Here is a 19828-nt window from a genome sequence, read left to right on the forward strand (position 1 = left end):
TCTGAGTGGATGGGCTGCTCAGCGAGGAGGCAGACTGAGGCAGTGGGTAGCAGCCCCAAGTCCCACCCCAGGGCATTAGGCCTTCGTCTGCGACGCCTTTGCCCGGGAGTGCCTGAGCTGGGCTGACGTCTGGGCCAGTGCCCAGGTGAACATCTGGGAGAGAGATCTTCAAGTCTGTGGTAGCCACAGATGGTGGCTCTCAGATGGTGCCCAGTAGTCCCCACCTCCTGGCGTTCATGCCCTGTGCCGTCTCCTCTCTCACTGAAGCAGGACAGGTCGACATGACCAACAGCACACATCAGAAGAGGTGGCCTGTGCCTTTGAGGCCAGCTGAGCAGAGACATGAGACTTCTGCCTCAGGTTCTGTCTTGGACTGCTCATTCTGGAAGAAGCCACCAGCTGCTACATGGTAAGGACACTCAAGCAGACCTACCGGAGGTCCATGTAGTGAGGGACTAAGGCCTCTTGCCAGCTGCCACATGAGGAGCCACCTGGGACACACCTTCCAGCTCCAGTCAAGCTTTCGGATGACAGCAGCGTGGGTCAGCAGCATGGCCACAGTGTCATGAGAAATCCTGAGCCAGAACCACCAGCTTAGTAGCTTCCAAACCCCTGACTCTTAAACAGTCTCAGGGATGATAAATGTTTGTTTTTAAGGCCATGAAGTTTTAGGAGCATCAATATCCTGGGGCCCAAGGTCAGTGCATTCCAGGCTGCAGACCTCCTGAGCAGTGGGGGTGGGGCTGTGGCAGCTGCTATTCCTAAAGCTCCACGAAGTCAGAAAAGGGATGTTCAGATGAGATTTCTTTCTTGTCTGCTGTTGGGTTATCAGTCTCTTCAAGGAAAGTACCTGGGGAGGGTGAAGGAGTGAGGAAAGCAATGGGGGTGAGGGCTGTGACTTTTGGGGACACCTGCTACTTCTGCCTGTCAGAGGAAGCAGTGCCACAGCCAGGATGGCTCCTGAAAAAAACTCCCAAACATGGAGTTGCTAAGTGCTCGCGTAGGTTATCTATCGCTATTTAATTGTGTAAACAACTTCTGATGGGAGCCTCATCAGAACCTTCCATCCTAATGCGAACAAAAGCCTGACTCCTGGTTTTGTTAAGTTGGTATATAGACCTTCACCTCTGGCTATTCAGTGACTTACTCATTACTCCTTGTGCCCACACTGAGTATGGGTACAGACCTCATATTTTCTCTTGTTAATTTGTCTACTGTCAGTTAGTTCACATGCCCCTCTGCCACCCCTCAAACCCAAATTGGAAGAAAAAAGTTTCTCCTCCCAACCCTCTCACATCAAAGGAATCCCAGGGGCTGTGAAGTGGGAAGTTCTAGAGCCCTTGGCACTGAGTTTCTGTCTGAACAACTCCCTCTGTAGCAGAGACGCCTCAGGGATTCACAGTCCCATCACCCCAGGCACCCACAGAAATACAACTGCAGGACCTTAGGTCACAGTGAGGCAAAAGAGTAAGATGCTCAGAAATTCCTTGGCAGGTTGAATGAGGAAACTGAGACAGATGGATGATTCGGACTGGCCCCATCCAGTGCTCTGACTCACCAGCCTCCTTCTCCTTTGTAGGATCACTCCCTTAAGCATTAAGCCTTCAGGACAATGTGATTTTAGTGTCAAATAATCAGAGACAGAATTTTGGTCAAACTAGAGATAACATCTAGGCCTCAGTTGTGTTTAAGCTCTAGACCCAGAAAAGCAGCAAAACCAAACAAAGCAACACCGTGGCTGACATCAGGACCAGATGCAATGACCAATGACCTCCCTTGTGCCGACCAATCAGTGGAGAACACAACCCTGACCATAGATGTTCATTTTGATGAATCAGCATATTAAAGGACACACCTGGAAAGCTGGTAAATATTTTACTGAGATCCTCCCCCAAGACCTCCCTAAAACTCCTGCCTTTAGAAAACAGATAAAAACTCTTGAGACAAAGGACACAGTTCTCTCTCTCTCTCTTTCTCTGTCTCTCTGTAGAGCAGGTCCCCACCTTCCTTCTTCAGGCCTCTGTCTTTGCTTTCTCTCTCCTAAGCTCCAAGGGCCCTTCTTTTGTCTCTGTAATTTGATTCCTGAGTCCACGCAGCCCAGATGGCTCACTTCTGCCTCTGCAACTTTCTTTCTAAAAGGTTAAGGTAGCTCTCTGAGCAGTTCACTCAGTTCTTTCTTTCAAGTGAACTTTTGCTTTGCTTGCTAAATAAACTTCCTCTTGTACTAGATTTCTTGGCTATGAATTCTTTCTTTGCTGTACTCAAGATCCAAGGTTGCTGAACTGTGTGGGGCCAGATGGCCGCTAACAATAGCTGGGGCAACTGCCGATTTACAGAATGTGGCATATCCTGGTCTGTAGCAGCTTCCGGTTGGATTTCAGCTTATTAACAATACCCAGTGCTTGCTATGTGCCAGGCTCTGTTCTAAGCACTTTATAAATAGTAAGTCATTTAAACCTCACAATAAGCCTCTGAAGTAAATGCTATGGTTGTATTCATTTTACAGTAAAGATATACAGGCACAGAGAGGTCAAGCAATTTGTACAAGCTCACACAGTGAGTGAGGGACCACTCACTCACTACACACAGTGTAGTGAAGCAGGGACCCATTTTCACCCAGGCAGCCCGGCTCTGTGCTCTGCCCTGAGATGAGAATTGACCCAAAGTTTGTTCAGTGACAGTTTTCTGCCACCGGGGCTATGTGTCTGGGCTGGAGCCCCTGGGGCTGGACAGGGTCATGTATTTTGGTTTGGTGACAGGAACCATGGAGGCTCATATCAAAGCAGGGGCCCCCTGAGGAAGCTACGCCACAGGCTTACGGGGGGAAACCAGGGACTTGGGGATAGGGGGTGGGGACAGAAAGTCAGGGGAATGTTCCAAGGTCAACCCGTGTACTCATCCTTGAGGGTCAGCCGGAGCCCTGCCTGGGGAGGGAGAGTCCTCTGTCTGATGATTCTCGTTCCTGCCTCTTCAGCTCGGCTTCCCCCTGGGGGCGCCCCCACACTCCCCATCTGCCCATGCAGGTGGCTCTCTGGCAAGGGCGGTTTTGCCCCCCAGGGATCATGCGGCAATGTCTAGTGACACGTGTTGTTTAATTTTTATTCTATTTTTATTGTCACGACTAGAAGGCTGCTACTGGCACTTAGTGAGGTCAGAGATACTGAAATTCACAGGATGACCCCTCACAAAAAATCGACCTCGCCCAAAATGCCAATAGTGCCGAGGCTGAGAAAGCGACCTGGGTGCCTCTCACAGCTTCTGTGAGGCTGAGGCCCCCCTTTGCCCACACGACCGGATCCCGGTCCCAGTGGTGGCCCCCGGTCCCGGTGGGGCCCTCACTTTGTCATCTCTTAGAGGCCACGAAGAGCAGGAATGACTCCATCTGCACTCCAGCTACATGTTCTTGGAAATAAAATAAGGGTGTTGAGATACTGACAAATGTACCTGACTTTACTTTGTATTAGGCTCTTTAATAAGCATTTTACATATTTTATCTTATTCACTTCTCATAAGCTTGCCTTGGGTCCTATTATGATCCCTGTTTAGTGAGTGGGAAACTAAGGATCATAAATGTTAAACAACTCACCCAGGCTCCCACAACTGATAAGCGACAGGGCCAGGTTTCTGGTTTGCCCAGGTGGTCTGACTCCAGGGCTGATATACACACCTGGGCAACGTAAAGACTGAGGTTCCCAGGGAGAGCTGCCTGAGGTCAGGGACCTCCACCCTCCCCTGGGACGGAGGGATCAGCAACACTTGCTCCACAGCATGGTTGCAGCCACGATTCTCTGGAGCTGGGCAGACGGTGGCTTGACCCGACCTGGTTCTTTAGAAAGGGAGAGGAATAGTAGAGAGAAGGGTTTGTTTTAGTTCAGGGACAGTTAAGACAGAGAGGACTGGCCAGGGAAGAGATTGGAGGGCAAAGGAGGCTTAGGAGCTTTTTCTTATTTATTATAGCAGGGGAAAGAATGGGAGGTTTGTTTCTAAGACATAAATACCCTCCTTTGATCCCTGTGCCTATCAGAGATAAAGGAGTCACTTGGGCCTCAGAAATGAATGATGCTAGTAATTCTCACCAAGCCCTGCTCTAAAGTAGATGTGTCAGGATTTGACCAGCTTTGGGAGGAGGCGGGACGGAATCTGGGGTGAGTCCCTGCAGTGATCAGATTCACTGTGCAGAGATGAAATCAGCCTCAGTTCTTAAGCCAGAGAACAATTAGAGCTAGACCTCCAACTTCTGGGCTCTGTTCACCCTGTCTTTGCCTTCAGGGCCCTGTCGAATCCTGTTTCCATTGAGAGGGGCTGGGTCCTACGTCTTTTCAGAGCTGCAGGGACATCTGAAAGCTCTTAAGAGGGCTTTTGGTGCAAAGTTAACATCCAATGACCCTTCCGCAGGGCCCTGCCTATTCAGATTCCGGAAGAGCTTTGAAGTTCCCTTTGTGTGCTTGTTATCATAGCACCGATCCTGCTGTACTGGAAGTAGCCTGCAGCCCTGCCCCGTCCCTGGAGATTTATTCCCAAACTACAAAAATATTAGGAAAATGCTGCAAGCTGTGCTCACCATCCCCAAGTCACTTTTTCTTAGGCCAAAATGCAAAGGAGACCTCAGAACCCTCACCAGGAAACATTCTTTATGTGTTTTTATTTCTCTAGAGATTTTTCTGATGACCTCTAGGACCGGATCTGAGGGTTGGAGCTTCCAAGAACTGTGTTTGGCAGGGATGGGGAGGACTTGGTAAGGGTGAAGGTGAGTGAACAAGATTATCCCTGCCAGCCACCCAAGCCGAGGGCCAGGTGTAGGGCAGGGCCCAGAGAGAAGAAAAACCAGGTGGACCCAGCCTTTCTAGTCATGCCCAGTGGGCCAACCACTGTTCTTCTTGTAACCAAATATCAGTCTCAGGGATCTTTATCCCTCTGAGCTTCACAAAACAGTCTCTGCTATATCATATGGTTCAAGTTCCCCTGAAAGTTAGTTTTGAAAGAGGAAGAGAGGGGAGGAACAAGGAGGAGGTATAGGAAGAGACAGAGAAGGGGGAGAGGGGGAAATAAAAATAGAAAGACAGGTATGGAAAGAAGAAGGGAGGAAGGAAGGAAAGGAGGGGGGAATGGGGAGCAGACGAACCCAAGCCAATCTGCCCGGCTTTTCAGAGTAAAGACTCTGATCAATGGTGCCATCTTGTGGCTGTGAGGAAGAAATACAACCAGCACCTGCGTGTGTCTCTCCCCTCCCCTTCTCTTCCACTTCTGTCCTGTATTGCAGAGTAATGTTTATATATACAAGGTTCCAGAATGGCACTGTCCAAAAACGATACTCACCAGGCACCTCAGTATTTATATTTAAGTGTAAATTAATTAAAATGAAGTAAAATTTAAAATTCACTTCGCAGTCACACTAGCCACATTTCAAGCCCCTTGTGACTAGTCACTACCACATGGGACCGCACGGAAATAGAGGACTGGTGTTGCTGCAGAAAGTTCTGCTGAGCAGTGCTGGTGTCGAAAGAGCAGAGCTGTCATTTGGTGGAGCAGAATTAAAACTCAGAAGAAACAGAGTTTAGAGCCTGCTTTATGTCTTCAGAGTGGCCCCTGGTTAAAGATTTAAAGGAGCGATTTCCCCCAAATGATTCCTTCCAAATATTAGAAGGCCTCAGTAATTGCTGGGGCAGTGTTGTATTTTGGAAAGAACACTAGACTGGGAATCAGAGAGACCTGGGTTCCAGCCCCAGCTTGGCCACTGAACCAAGCCTATTGGTTGTGTTCAGAAGAATGGGAGCCGGAAGTTCCTGAGTCCAGACCTAGAGCACGGCCTCCCCCTAAGCTCCGTGGGCCCTTGGCAGATGGATTTCTATAAAGATATCTCGGCTTCTGAACCAAGCCTATCTGGGCCTATTTACTCATCAGCCAGATGATTCCTCCAGAGTTTTTCAGTTCTACCAGGCCACAATCTGCCAGGGTTTGATGAGAGCTCCCAGGGTTTATACAGAGTCAGAAAGGGGGCATGGGAGGAACAAGCCCCTGGGCTATGCCCACCCATGGTGTCTGCTACTGCAGGGCACAAGCCACCTGGCTCTTGGCATCCCCACCCCTCGTCAATCTGTCTTCAGAACCACTACAAACTCTGCACTTCTTTCACAATCTCTCAGGTGAGTCCATATTTGCCTAGTAAAATACCTGCTAACTGGTGTATGACTCAACCCTAACTTTAAGATTTATTCACTCTTCAACAAATATTTATTGCACTGTTTTTATGGGCCAGGCATGTCCTAAGACCTGGGGACCTGGCTGGAAATAAAAGCATCTCCATTCTTGCACCTCACATTTTAACTGGAGAGACCGTTGTTAAGTTCATACAGGCCTAATATAATGGCAAGGGGTAATATGTGCAACAAAGGTAAATCGAGGCGGGGAATCGGGGGGCTATTTCAGGCAGGGTAACTGAGCTGGCCCACTTTCATAAGCAGGTAACATTTGTGCGGTGACCTGAATGCAGTGAGGGAGAAGGCCAAGTGGAGGCTGTCCCTGTCCCTTCGTGTGGATTTTCTTGGGGCTGTGGCTCCAGGATAAGCAGTTATAAGAGATGACACATGAGGTAATCTGGGGGCCCAGGGTCTATGAACAGACCCGACATTTATCCCTTCTCTAGTGACCCCTGTCTTTAGCATCCAAAGATATCTTTATAGAAATCCACCTGCCAAGGGCCCACTGAGCTTACGGGGAGGCCGTGCTCTAGGTCTGGACTCAGGAACTTCCGGGTCCCATCCTTCTGAACACAAAAGCTGACTTTTGGTGTGAGAATTCCCACACTGTGGGCTAGTGTTTTCTTTCCCCAAACTGCCAGGTTCCTTTCTGTGGCCAAAGGTGACCCCATAATTCTGCCTCTGCTCATATCCAACAGCCCAGGACCCCCACTGATTGTCTCTATGGACATCAGAGTGGAAATTTTTTTTTTAAAAAGAGCAATTCTTTTAGAGGGAATGCCCAAGTTTTGGAGATCTGGTCATTAGCCAGTTCGTGTGCCAGGCTAGACAGCTCTGCCCTTTGCTCACTGAATGAACAGAGCAAAGTTCACAGGTGTGTTTTGCTCATTTTCCAGGTTAACATACAGCCTAACTTGCAGGTGTGTTTCCAAAATATCACCTGGAACATTATTTGGGAGCAGGGGCAGGTGCTAAGCTTATTTCTTTATTTCTGAAAGCTTATATTCTCTATGGGCAGTGTGCCGGCTGTGTATAAGTAAAACTGCTCCAACTAGACTGCTCTCCCAGGGCCCTTGTGGGTTTGCTTTTCCAGCGTGAGTCCGCAAGAATCTGCCAAATGTTTCCTGAATGGCCTCTGGGTGGACCGAGTAACTGGTTTCATCAGGTGAGTTGATTGAGTAGGTCAGAAAGGCCTGTGGCAAGAAGTCTGAAGGTTTGATTAGCCTTTTTTTAGATTTTGCACTCACATGGCCCACGGCAGCTTGCATGGGTGTTGTGGCAGGCGGTTCCCCACGCAGCTTGGTGGCCAGAGGCAAATGACCTCTACCAAAATATAAAACAAAACCAGCAAACAAATCCCCATCGGAATGTTAGGATTTTCCCAACGAATTCGGTCTTTTCGTTTTGATGGTGTCAGCAGCTGCTTTCTTCCGTGTGTTTTTGCCCTTTGATTTCAGAGGAAGCCCTGTGAGGAGAAAGTCTAACCTGTTGATTGGAGCAGTCCTCACGTTAGGGAACTTGGGTCGAGTCAGCTCTGAGCCCTTGCCCTTGACTTCTCACTCTCTTTCAGGGCCAGTGTCTCCTTCCGGTAGCTTTGCCTAGGTGATCCCGTGTTGTTACAGAGCCCCTGGGGACACGCACCTGCCTGGGCCTGGGAAAGGCCCACTGGGGGGGTTCCTCCCCTGCTGGACCAGTGCCAGGCCTGTGCATAGAGAGGGCAGGTTGGTCACAGCTGCCTGGAAGCTAATCCAGCATCTACCGTGATCAGAAGCCACAATAGACTCTCCTGAATAAAACTGGCTACCGGGGCAAAGAATGACTTCGCTGTCCCCTCCCTGCCATGAGGAGCAGGCCTTCCACTGCCACGTCCCCACTGAGACTGAGAATGGCACTGGCCTCCGTGTGGCTTTCAGCTTGAGGAGGGTGGGGGCTGGGAGCAGGGTTGGGGGCGGGGTGGGCGGTGAGGACTGACAGTGTCGGCAACGGCTCGGGGCCAGAACACTTGGGTGCTGCCCGTGAGAGTGTCAATCATCGCATTTCAGGAGGTCAGTTGGCAACTTGAGTCATGCCCAGGTCCGTCCTGGCTCATTGGTCATTATTAGTTGCTGTTAATTTTTAAGGTTACGCTTTTTCATCCTCAGAAATGTGCTGCTTTGGAGGATAGATGACGTGGTGACCCAGTCGTTGGGGTACCATTAGGGAATGTGTACAGAGGTGTAGCTCCAGGGGTGTTGACTACGGGGCTACCAGGTATGAGGAAAAGTTGGAGATCGATGATGTGTCCTGCTGTAGAGGACTGACTAATTTAGTTAAATACACTGTAGTACCTCCACATAGTGGAATGCTAGATAGCCATTAAAGAAATGAAAGGCAGTACAATATTTAACAGCATGGAAATATATGCATATTATTTAAAAATTACTAGCCACCATATATAGGATTGTTATTTGAACCTAGCTGACAAAGAAAAAGAAGTGCACTGAACAAAGGACTGGATGAATATACACTAAACTGTTGGTGGTCCTCTCTGGGAGCTGGGACTGGAAATGGCTGACATGTTCTCATTTATGCCTTTTCTGCATTTCTAAACTTCCTGCAGTGGACATAGATATTGTAAGCAGAGCAATGACTTCCCGAAGTCCTAGACCTTAGAGTCCATGAATATGTTCAATTACCTGGCAAAGGGGGAATCAGGTCTACAGGTGGAACTGATGCTCCCAATCAGCTGACCTGGAGGAGGGGAGAGTAGCCTGGATAACCCAGGTGGGCCCAATGCAGTCATGGGGGTCTTTACATGTGGAGGGGGAGGCGGGAGAGGGGGGTGCCCTGTGAGATCCTCCAGCCTCGGCTGGTTTTGAAGAAGGAAGAAGGGCCTGTGAGCCCAGAAGTGCCAGTGACCCCTGGAAGCTGGAAAAGGCAAGGAGATGGGCTGTGCCCTGGAGCCCTCAGGAAAGGAGCGGAAGCCTGCCATTCCGTTCCAGCCCAGTGAGCCCCATGTTGGTCTTCTGACCTCCAGAACTATAAAATACCACATTTGTGTTCTTTTAAACCACTAAGTTTGTGGTAATTTGTTACAGCAGCAATAGAAAACTAGTACAATGAATTTCTTTTTTAGGACAAAAAGAGAGAGATGATAATAAAAGTAATTTTAAAGAGGATTAATCACTTCTTGTAACCCAGCAGCCTTCCAAGGAGAAGGTTCTAACAGGAGGCCTGGAACAGTCTTACACACACACACACACACACACACACACACACACACACACACACATATACATCTGCCCTGGCTGGTGTGGCTCAGTGGATTGAGCGCCTGCCTGCAAACTGAAGCTCACGGTTCAGTTCCAGGTCAGGGCACTTGTCTGGGTTGCGGGCCAGGTCCCCAGTTGGGGGCGTGGTCAATGTATCTCATACCTCGATGTTTCTCTCCGGCTCTTCCTCCCTCCCTTACCATCTCTCTAAAAATAAATCTTCAAACCAAATCTTAGATTTATTTGTTTAAAGTGTGCTGGAGGAGCCCGCAGGAATGGCTGGCTGTTGTTTTGTTATTAATAGAAAACAATGCTGCAAGGGATAAATCACCAGAGTGGCCCTCCACCACAGGACTGTCTTACAGCAATGCACAAAACGCACAACTCATCACACAAATGGGCTCAGGGTGGTCAGCACTATGGGTCAGAGGAGGGAGAACTGGAAAGTGGCTGCTTTTGAGAATTCTGGGAGTAGGAAAGAAGCCAAACTCGAAAAGAAACGCTTTCCAAGTGAGTGGAAACTGCCAGGTTGTTTTGCTGGCTTGTGCTAACAAATCCTATTCCAGCACCAACAAATGGAAGAGGGGTGATGGACAGGGCCATGGGGAGCTCTTCCAGCCCTGCCAGGGGCGGGGAGCTGAGCATGTTTGCAGTCTCGCCCACTCTGAAGAAACATGCTCAGGCTGGTGGGTTGCAGAGGAGTTTCTTACAAATTCTTCCTCTTTGTTTTGAGGGAAATTCTTAGGGGAACGCCAGACTTTTATTTAGCAAAGCCTGCAGTGAATAAGGTTTTCAACAGCATTTTCGTTTTCCTTGCTTGTGGGTCTAAAACTACCTCCTCTTTGATTTACTCTGTTGTAAAGACCCCCCCTTCTGTGGCAGATGGGGCTCTCTGGAAATGGGGCCTGAGCTGGAGTTTGGCGAGCAGGTCATTTACTAGGAATAAACACCTGTGAAGGTCAGGGAGCGGAAACAGAAGCAGGACTGGGCAGAGTAGGGTTCTTGGTGGGTAGGCAGCAGTGGTCAGTGTTTGCCACCCTTCCTGTGATCTGTCTTTGCATTTGGTCATGGTCTTGGTGAGGCAGCCCTTGGCCAACCCCAAAGAAACGAGAGCCTGCTTGCTGACTGGAGCAAGTCCTCCTCTGAGGGGCAGCCAGGTTGGCATGACTCTGAGTTCACCACGTTGTCCCCCTGGTGGACCTTGTCCTGCTCACTGGTGTACACCCACAGTCCTGCTAACCTGGTGGGTAAAAGAGGGACGCCTGAGGGCAAGAGGTAACAGCATCAGGGAAGTATGCCATAGCTCAGAACAAAAAAAAAACTGTCTTTTTATAATAGCACAGGACCCCTTCAGAGGTGCTGAGCCACTGGAATACTCACACAAAGGTTGGGGACCTGAGTGACAGGATGCAGAAGGGATTTCTACACTGAACCAGAGGTGGACAGTTTCCTTCCAAGGCTCCTTATATCTCGGAGGATGTGCGGCTAATGGGGCCAGTCTCAGGTTCTGCTGCTCAGGGCCGCTCTTGGCCATTTGGGTCTCTGCCTGCTGGTGTTACCTCTAGAGGTGACATCTACTTCAGGTCCGGCTGCTGGTCATTCCTAGCACCTTGTCACAGACAAGGCCCTGCTTGGTCCCAGACAGGGCCCAGATCCATCTGAGAGAATTCCTGCAGGCTGGCTCCTTCAGGTACCGCCTCCCTCTGTTTCGCTCCCAGTCCCATTTTGTCCCTTTTGGATTTGCTGACCCTTTCATGGCACACTGCCATTGCTACTACATGGCTCTCAGCCCATGCCCTGCAGCCCTGGGCAGGGGACACTTACTTCCTCTGTCAGCTGGGTCCCTAAGACTTCACCGGCCATTGCTGTTGTGGGGCAAGTTCAGTCAGTAACAAGTACTGAACATTCATATTCCCCTTGATAAATGGGACTTCCTTTTGTTCATGCAAGATACATCTACCACGAATTCCAGAAGGTGACACCTTTTACTAGTGTTTCAGAATTTGATGAACAAGTTTTGTTTATTTTGCTCAGACTACTCATTATTTCATATTATACATGCAAAATATGTATTAGGTACATGTGCCCAGACCTGAGTACCCACCACCTATTTAAGAAAGAGAAGCTATTGGCTCCTTTGAAGTTCCCTGTGGTCCCTCTTCTCTAAAAGCTCCCCTTCCCTGCCCCCCGGAGGCAGCTCAGGGACCTGCTGTCTTGAATCCCAGTGCACTGCTCCCGTGTTCCTTTCTTACCATTTAAGTTCGCCTTGCTATGCCACATGCTATTCACGTGTGCGAGTTTTAAAAGTGCATGTGAATGGAACCTACCAAATCATTCTTCTGTGATTTCTTTTCACCCAATATTATGTTTTTGAGATCCAGTCCTGCTGGGATGTGGGATTTCATATTTCAGTCAGGCCTTCCTCAATCTCCATCTTTCCTGTGACCCTACAGGCTGAAGGTTGGGGGTGGCTTTTGGTTGGTCCTTGCACAGCAGTCCCCTGGAGACCCCCTTCTTCCTCGTTATCTGTCTCTGATCTCCTCTGCATCTTCCACTGTAACCTCTGTTAAGTTGAAGCCACTGCCTACCACGCACCCACACCTGTGCACCCACACTTCACAGGGCTCCTGGAGATAAGAGCCCCTGGCACTCACACGGAGGTGGTTTAGTGACTGTGACTCTCTTACCGGGTTGGCCAAAAAGTTCATTTAGGTTTTTCTGTACGATGGCTCTAGTAGTGCTTAGTTGCCTTAACTTCATGTGAAACAATTTTTGTTAGATTGTACTGTGACAGCTGTCATATCAGCGTGCACTAAAAACATCATAAATTGATGAATTTATGTGCAGCCCTTTTAATATTGAAGATGAAAGAAAATATGCAACATTTTCAGCATATTATGCTTTATTATTTCAAGAAAGGTAAAAACAACTGAAATGCAAAAAAAGATTTCAGATTTGTGCAGTGTGTAGAGAAGGTGCTGTGACTGATTGAACATGTCAAAAGTGTTTTGTGAAGTTGTTAGTACTGTTGACATTTAGCCAATAGCCAACACGTTTGCTCTGGGGCTGTCTTATGTTTGGAAGAGCACCCCTCACCTTCACCCACTGGAAGCCAATAGTGGGAGATAGCTAACTTACTCGGAATATCCAAATCAATAAAGTTATTGGTGAAAAGGGAAAATGTGTCTTTTATTTAAGGAAAAAACTAAATGGACTTTTTGGCCAACCAGGACTTTGCTGAAATCTGGGCCCTGGGACAGAAATGAGTTTTCTCTTCCTGCTTTAGGAGAGTGAGGCATGTTGATTTTATTGCTATTGGGTTAGGCAGGCCATGCTCTGCACACTTTAGTGCCTGAGCACAAGAATGAGCTGAGGTAAGTGTGGGGGCCTGTTAATGGCAGGTTTCTGGACTCCATTTCCCAGAGGTTAGAGCAAGAAGGTCTGGGGTAGGGCCCAGGAATCTGCCTGTTAGCAAACGTGCTCCTCTCCTCCCAGCAATTCTGATGCCGACTTTCTTTGGCTCCTCTTTTATCAGATGCTGGACACTTGACCTGGAATGCTATCAACCTCCTAGCATTTCTCCTAGCTAGACTAATAAAGGCCTGTCCCCTGAGCTTCAACACTGAGCCTGAGTAGAAGCAAATCTTCGCTGAGGCTTAAAGTTCTAGTGAGGACGTGCCCTGCCCCCAGAGAGCAGGATGAGGCAGGCCCCAGGCCCGGAGCTCTGGAACTGGCCCCTCTGTCCAGTGTTGGGCAATCACGGGGAGGGCTGCATGTGCACACAGGAAGCGGGAAGAAGAGGCTGAGGTTTGCTGAAGATGCATGAAATGGCTCAGCCCCCGCCCGACACCAGCTGTCCTCAGGGCTGGGTCACCACAGGGGTGGTTGTAGCAACAGCAGCAGCAACAACCACAGGGGCAGAGCGTGGCCCGCAGGTCACCCCAGAGCCAGTGGTATGGGCAGGCCAGTGTCTCTGTGGGCCTCAGCAAGGCTTCTCGAACATTTTCCCGAGTGTCCAGGCTGGGGGCAGGCCCTGGACGTGGGGTGTCTCTGGCAGGACCTGCTGATCACGGCACCTGTCTGCACTTCCCATATAGAAAGAATAAAGATCTTGGCCAGTGATCATACTTCAGTCATCAGTCACATTTGTTGGGGGAGAGGCTGTCTAGGCCCTTGGAGCATGTGGTGGGCATAGTTAGGGAAACAGCTAAACTGTTCTTTTCCAATCTAATGAAATTAAAAAAAAATAGTCTCAGAGCTCAGGGCAGTGAAGAGAACTTGGGTGGTACAGGTGGAACCCAGGACATCTGATTGTCAGTGACTGATGGGGTTGGGGTAGAAATGGGGGCACTGTTCAGTTAATGAGCCTGGTTCTACATGTTGCTGAGGCTTCAGTGATAAACAAAAAATACAGGGCTCCCCGCCCTCACTGAGCTCTGTGTAAGCAAACAATTGTAGATGTGTGCAAATGAAAGTATTCGCCAGATCAGTGGGGATACAACGGGGTGGAGGAATGGATTTGACTTTAATAGTCCAGGAATGCTTCACAGAGGAGGAGACACACTGTCTTAAAGTCAGGAGAGGGCACTGCAGGCCAAGGAAACTATAGAGCAAATGGAAGAAAAGGGTTCACAGGCGTCAGATGTTGCTTTGACTCTGTAGCGGTGCACGGAAGGTGCTTGGCCCAGATGTGGCACTGAGCAGGCCCTTGGGAGACCTGCAGGGAGTTCTGTGGGGCTGAGCCCAATGGGAGCGGCTCAATCCGCTGAGCCACACCAGACCTATGAAAAGGAAGGCAGGCATTAGTGAAACAGGCCTTGAACCAGTGCAGCCGTGTCCTCTGGAGGTGGCAGGCCAGGGGAGGGTTCAGCAGGGTGTGCTGTGGCCTTGCATTTAGGGAAGATCACCTAGGAGCTGTGTGGAGAGGGCGGGGCTGGATCAGGGCACCCCTTAGGAGCCTGTCAGAATAGTGACCTTGAAGCTGTGACTATGTAGTCAGACAAAGCCAGGAAAGACACCAGGGTTCAGTGGGACAGCATTTTAACACCTGTGAGGTTGTGTGGTCCTGACAGCCTAGAGAGACATGGAAAGAATGACACAGGTCTTTAGACATAGAGGGAGAGCACATGTATATTATCTAAAGAGCCAGAAAAATTCGAAGTCTACTCCAGTAATAGAGCCCACTGGCTGTACTCCGACTCAAAGTCACAAGCAGTGATAAAACTCACCTCCAGGGAAGGTGGGCCACCTTTCAGAGTTGTCCACAAGAACCCAGTCAAAGCCTGGCCAAACCCTGCTCCATAGATGTCCAAGAAGCATTTTTTCCCCTAGGTAAAGTGTTTCTCAACTTCTGTGGTAAGATAAACTTGGAGCTTTTCATAATCATGCAGAGCAACTGGTCTTTTCCTGGAAGTGCAGATTCAGTGGAGCTGGGTGGGGACCCAGGATTCTGTATGTTTAATAAATGCCCTAGATGATTCTTATTTTCGGAAAGTCTGGAAACCCCCACTCTGGGAAACTTTGTTAAGCCCCAAAAGATTTAAAACTAAGTATAGAAAGGATTTTAAATAAACCCACAGTTTTGATTCTTTTGTTCTAAGAATACCCTATGCATATTTGGCATTTTAACTACTTGTAATGTTGAACAGAATTTAACCTGTTAGAGGAAAAGTGAGGCTTCTAATTCGAATTTAAAAGTGTAATTGAGTAACTGAGTTAGACTTGTGATTTTAAATGGAAAGTTTGATACATTTATTTATAGTGTTGGAAGAGTTAGAACTTAAATGTGACTGTATTTATTAGTTTAGCTTGTTAGATTTATGTTTTTTAAGTGTTGGTAAGGCTTTGTTTAAGTCAAACAATTGAGGCATTTTACAAAGAAATTGCATGTTAAATTTATAAATGTAGTTTTAAGTGTTTGAATGTGTCTAATTAATTAAGCTTATAAATGGAACCAAATATTAACCAAATAAATGTCAACCAAAGACATCCTTTAACATGCTTGGTATAATTTTGTTTGCTAAAATAATAAATAGGAAAAAAATATTTTAAAAAGATTTTAATTATTTATTTTTAGGGAGACAGGAAGGAAGGGAGAAAGAAAGGGAGAGAAATATCAATGTGTGGTTGCCTCTTGTGTGCCCCCTACTCTGAGGACCTGGACTGCAACCCAGGCATGTGCCCTGACTGGGAGTTAAACCAGTGACCCTTTGCTTTGCAGTTCGGTGCTCAATCCGCTGAGCCACACCAGCCAGGGCTAGATAGGAAAAATATTTTAAGAACTTAAAAGTTAAAGGAAGGTTTTATGTAGATGAATGGATAAACAAAATATGGTATATATGTACAGTGGCATATTATTCAGCCTTAAAAAGGTAGACAATTCTTTTTTTAGTATATTTTATTGATTATGCTATTACAGTTTTCCCAACATCCCCCCTTTACCCCCCACTCTGCCCTGCACCTGCTAACCCTCCAGCATCCCCCTCCCACCCTTAGTTCATGTCCATGGGTTGTACATATAAGTTCTTTGACCTCTCTGTTTCCTATACCATTCTTTACCTCTACCTGTGTATTTTATGCCTACTAATTATGCTTCTTATTCCCTGTACCTTTACCCCCCATTCTTTCCCTCCCCCTCCCCACTGACAACCCTCCATGTGATGTCCATTTCTCTGATTCTGTCCTTATGTTTGCTTAGTTTTGTTTTGTGCAATCTTGAGGACATTTATGCTAAGTGAAATAAGCCAGTCACAAAAGCACAAAATATGATTCCACTTATGTGAGGTACCTAGAGTAGTCAAACTCAAAGAGTAGAAGGTTGTTGCTGGGGGGTGAGGGAGGGGAAGATGGGCCATTACTGTTTAATGGGAGCAGAATTTCAGTTTTGCAAGATGAGCAGAGTTCTGTGGCTGGGTGGTGGTGATGGTTGTATAACATTATAAATGTACTATAGTCACAGAATGAACAATGTGCCACTTAAAAATGGATAAAATGGAATGTATATATGAGGCCCCCCCAAAATTGGAATTATCTTCTGGAGGGCAGACCCCTTGTAGTACAGGCTTCCCCCACTAGGTAAGTGTTCTAGGAACATATCTGTATCAGTGTGCCAGCTGGTGTTGTTGTGAGAGGCTGTGTTTGGCTTCAGTGAAAAATTTTTGAAGACTTTTTCCACATATTTTTCCTTTTCACGATGGGGGATTTACCAGTGTACCTGCCTACACCACACTGAGTATTTAGCAGTTTTTGACCCAAAACAGCATGGCCCTTGTGCCCCACCCTCCCTATCCACCCAGTCTTGCCTCTGTGACTTCTGTTGTTTTCCTGGATGAAAAAAGCCCCCAAAGGGAAACATTTTGCTAAAAGGGAAGAGGTAAAACAACAACAACAAAAAGGCAGGAGCACTAAAAGGCATCGAAATTGATGAGTTCAAAAAGTGTTGTGAGCAGTGGGGAAAAAAATGCCTTGACAGGTGTATTGCATCAAATGGTGAATATGTTGAAGTGACTGAAGTTTAAACACGTAAGAATAAGTACACAATTTTTTAATAAATAAATTTCAGGTTCTCTTGGCCCTTCCTCATAGATATGTATGTTAGATGACACCTAAAAATGCTTAGCCCTTAGCCTTTAAGAGTTCTACTGAAAATATTGTTCAGTAGAGAATATCTCAAAATAATTATTGGTAATATAGTCAACAAATTTATGCCTAGTTCATAATTCTTCATATTAAACTTTTTATGTTAAAAAAAAGCTAACCCTGGCTGCTGTGGCTCAGTGGATTGAGTGCCAGCCTGTGAACCAAAGGGTCTCCAGTTCAACTCCTGGTCAGGGCTCGTGACTGAGTAGCGAGCCACGCCCCCAACTGGGGTGTGTTTGAGGTAACTAATCAATATATCGTTCACACATCAGTGTTTCTCTTACTCTCCTTCTCTCTCACTTCCTGTCTCTCTAAAGATAAATAAATAAAAAATTTAAAAAGGTAAAGGAAGGTTTTTGAATTGATAATGCTAAAAAGTTTGATTTTTAAAAACCAAAGTTATTTTTGAATGATCTTTTCTTTGCAGAAAAACTGCCCCCAGTCACATCGAACGTACAATATTATCACAGGTAAGTAAGGATTCCAGGGTTCTAACTAAGGCAATGATAGACTGGATGGAGAGGACAGGTGTGTGTGCAGCAAGCATCATCCAAGGTAGAACGGCTGTGGGAAGCAAGTCAGAGAGGCTCAGGAGGCCAGGACAGCTCCTGGCTTTAGGCTTGGGTGCCAGAGTGGATGGTAGCAATGCTGATCAAGCTGCAGGAGGAGCAGACATGCGGGAAGGGGGCTCTCTGTGTCCAGGTGGAAACAGCACTTCATAGCCAGCCTGACACTCAGGAACCTTGCAGTGGAGGTAAGGATTTGAGATTTTGGGGGGCGTGGGGGGCAGTACAAGTGCCGCGTGCTGAGGGGATGACCTTGAGAGGAGTGTGGAGGGAGGAGTGTCCTTGACCAAGGACATAACTGTGAGGACAGCCAACACGTTCAGGGCAGTGTGGCCTGAGCTGGCAAGACTTACTGAGATGGTAAAATCTCAGGGCCCTAGAATTCCCCTGTGTCCCCCTACCCGTGCCCCCCCCATCTCCTCCAGGACTTCGCCATGCCTGGAGTTCTTCGACTCGGGTAAAGTGTGGCTAGGAGGCCTCACTCTCCCAGTCACAGGCCTAGGGATTACCGGTATGTTGTGAAAGATGACATCCACTTGTTTTAACTACAAGGAAATCCCCAGCCTTATCCCTGCCCAGGTTTGGGTGGAAAGATTTCCTGAGAAATAAGTGAAGAAGAGTCTACGGGCTTATCTCCTTTCCTTTCAGCCCCTGGTGAGGGCTGCAGGGTGGGGGATGGGAAGTGGTTCTGTCAGCTTCGGCAGTTGTTGCTGCGGCAGTTCCCCCAGCACTGATTACCTTTGGCTGTGGTGGGGGCAGCCTGCCCTTTACTGGATAATGCAGAACAGCTGCCTCATTGGTTAGTCACTCCTCAGACCAGGGCTGCCCGAAAGTAGGAGGTGGTGGAGTCTTTGTGTGGCCTCAGACCCCAGCTGCTTGTAGAGGGAAGGCAACCCCAGCTGCACTGGGGTTCCTGCTCCCCATGTGGCCTTTCTCTTGGTCTCCCTCTGTTCCCCGATGGCTAGAATAGAAGCCAGGCCCCTGCTGGACTTCAGGCCCCTGGAATAGTAGTGACTGGCACTGTGATATCTACCTCAAGTTGGCCACATATTCTGCCCTTAATCATGATTAATTCTCAAAAGAGCTCTGGAAGGGGGAAGAACCGCCTTCTTCCTCTCCAAACATTTCTGCCCACATTCTCTATCAGTCCATCAATATTCCTAGAGACCCTGCATGGTTATGACCACCGGCCGATAAGGTTTATCCACTGTCTCACAACGCCTGCCACCTGTAGGGGGCGCAGCAGAGCCAGTATCTTAGGCAGAGAAATGAGAGTCACCCAGACAGAAGAGCTCTCGAAGGAGAGGTGGATGACATTGTAGGGACACAGACGAGTCAGGTGTGTTTGCAGAATGGGTGTTATCTCTGTTGTCGTCAACATTGTGCAACTTTGGCATTTGAAGAAATGAATGAGGAGATGGCCATCAAATTATGACACCCCTGAGACCAGGACTAATTTTTTTATTCTGGTGTCTTCTACTTATATCTTTCCCCCCAAATCCAGGTAATCAATAGGAAATAAATTTGAGTTGGCCTTGGTGCCGAGCTGAGACTGGTTGTTCTGTTCTGCACAGGCTCCCACAGGCTTCCTACACAAAGTTGCCTCCAGGCTCTGGGTGTGTGGCTCTGGGGTTTTTTAGGAATTCAAACCTGATGACACTAGACACTATTCGATGCAGAGATAAAAATCCTGAGTTTAGGCCTTGGGGGAATCCTACTGGCCTGGTATTTGATCTCTATTGAAGTGTTCGGTTTTTTGTACGGAGTTGTTTCTCAGAGCTGAGCAACATGGGACAGCCAAGAACCAGGACCACCATTTCTAAAGGTCCAAATGCATGGTCCAAGCATTATAAAATGGAGAACTCTGCTGTGTCTGCACTGACATTTCTGAGGGCCTAAAGTTAGGAGAGGACACAGCAGCTTTTTTCAGATCTGGCTGAACATGGGGATTATTTAGGGAGCTTTAAAAGTAGGCCTGGGTTCCACCTCCAGAGACTGACTTAATTGGTTTTGGGTGGGGCCTGAGCCATCTGGATGTTTACGAGCTCCCCAGGTGATACTAATCTAAAGGCAGCTCTGAGACTGTCTGAGTAACACCTGCTTGGCCACCTGGCATCTCTACTGGGGCCGAGCCTCATCTGCACACCACCTGGTGCACACTCTACCTTTTACCTCT

At 47.9% G+C, this 19828-nt stretch overlaps 1 long non-coding RNA gene across 1 annotated transcript; it reads left to right on the forward strand.

Annotated features, from left to right (window-relative positions):
* Positions 1-280: 280 nt before the first annotated feature.
* LOC128627702 (uncharacterized) lies at positions 281-8087 on the forward strand. The gene is made up of 3 exons (XR_008391985.1): positions 281-1866; positions 4654-4747; positions 7768-8087. It is a non-coding gene; the product is annotated as an uncharacterized LOC128627702 (long non-coding RNA).
* The last annotated feature ends 11741 nt before the right edge of the window (positions 8088-19828 follow it).

This window comes from Artibeus jamaicensis, unplaced genomic scaffold (assembly GCF_021234435.1).
Source record: "Artibeus jamaicensis isolate MK-2021 breed Jamaican fruit bat unplaced genomic scaffold, CSHL_Jam_final contig_465, whole genome shotgun sequence".
Classification (NCBI taxonomy): Eukaryota; Metazoa; Chordata; class Mammalia; order Chiroptera; family Phyllostomidae; genus Artibeus; species Artibeus jamaicensis.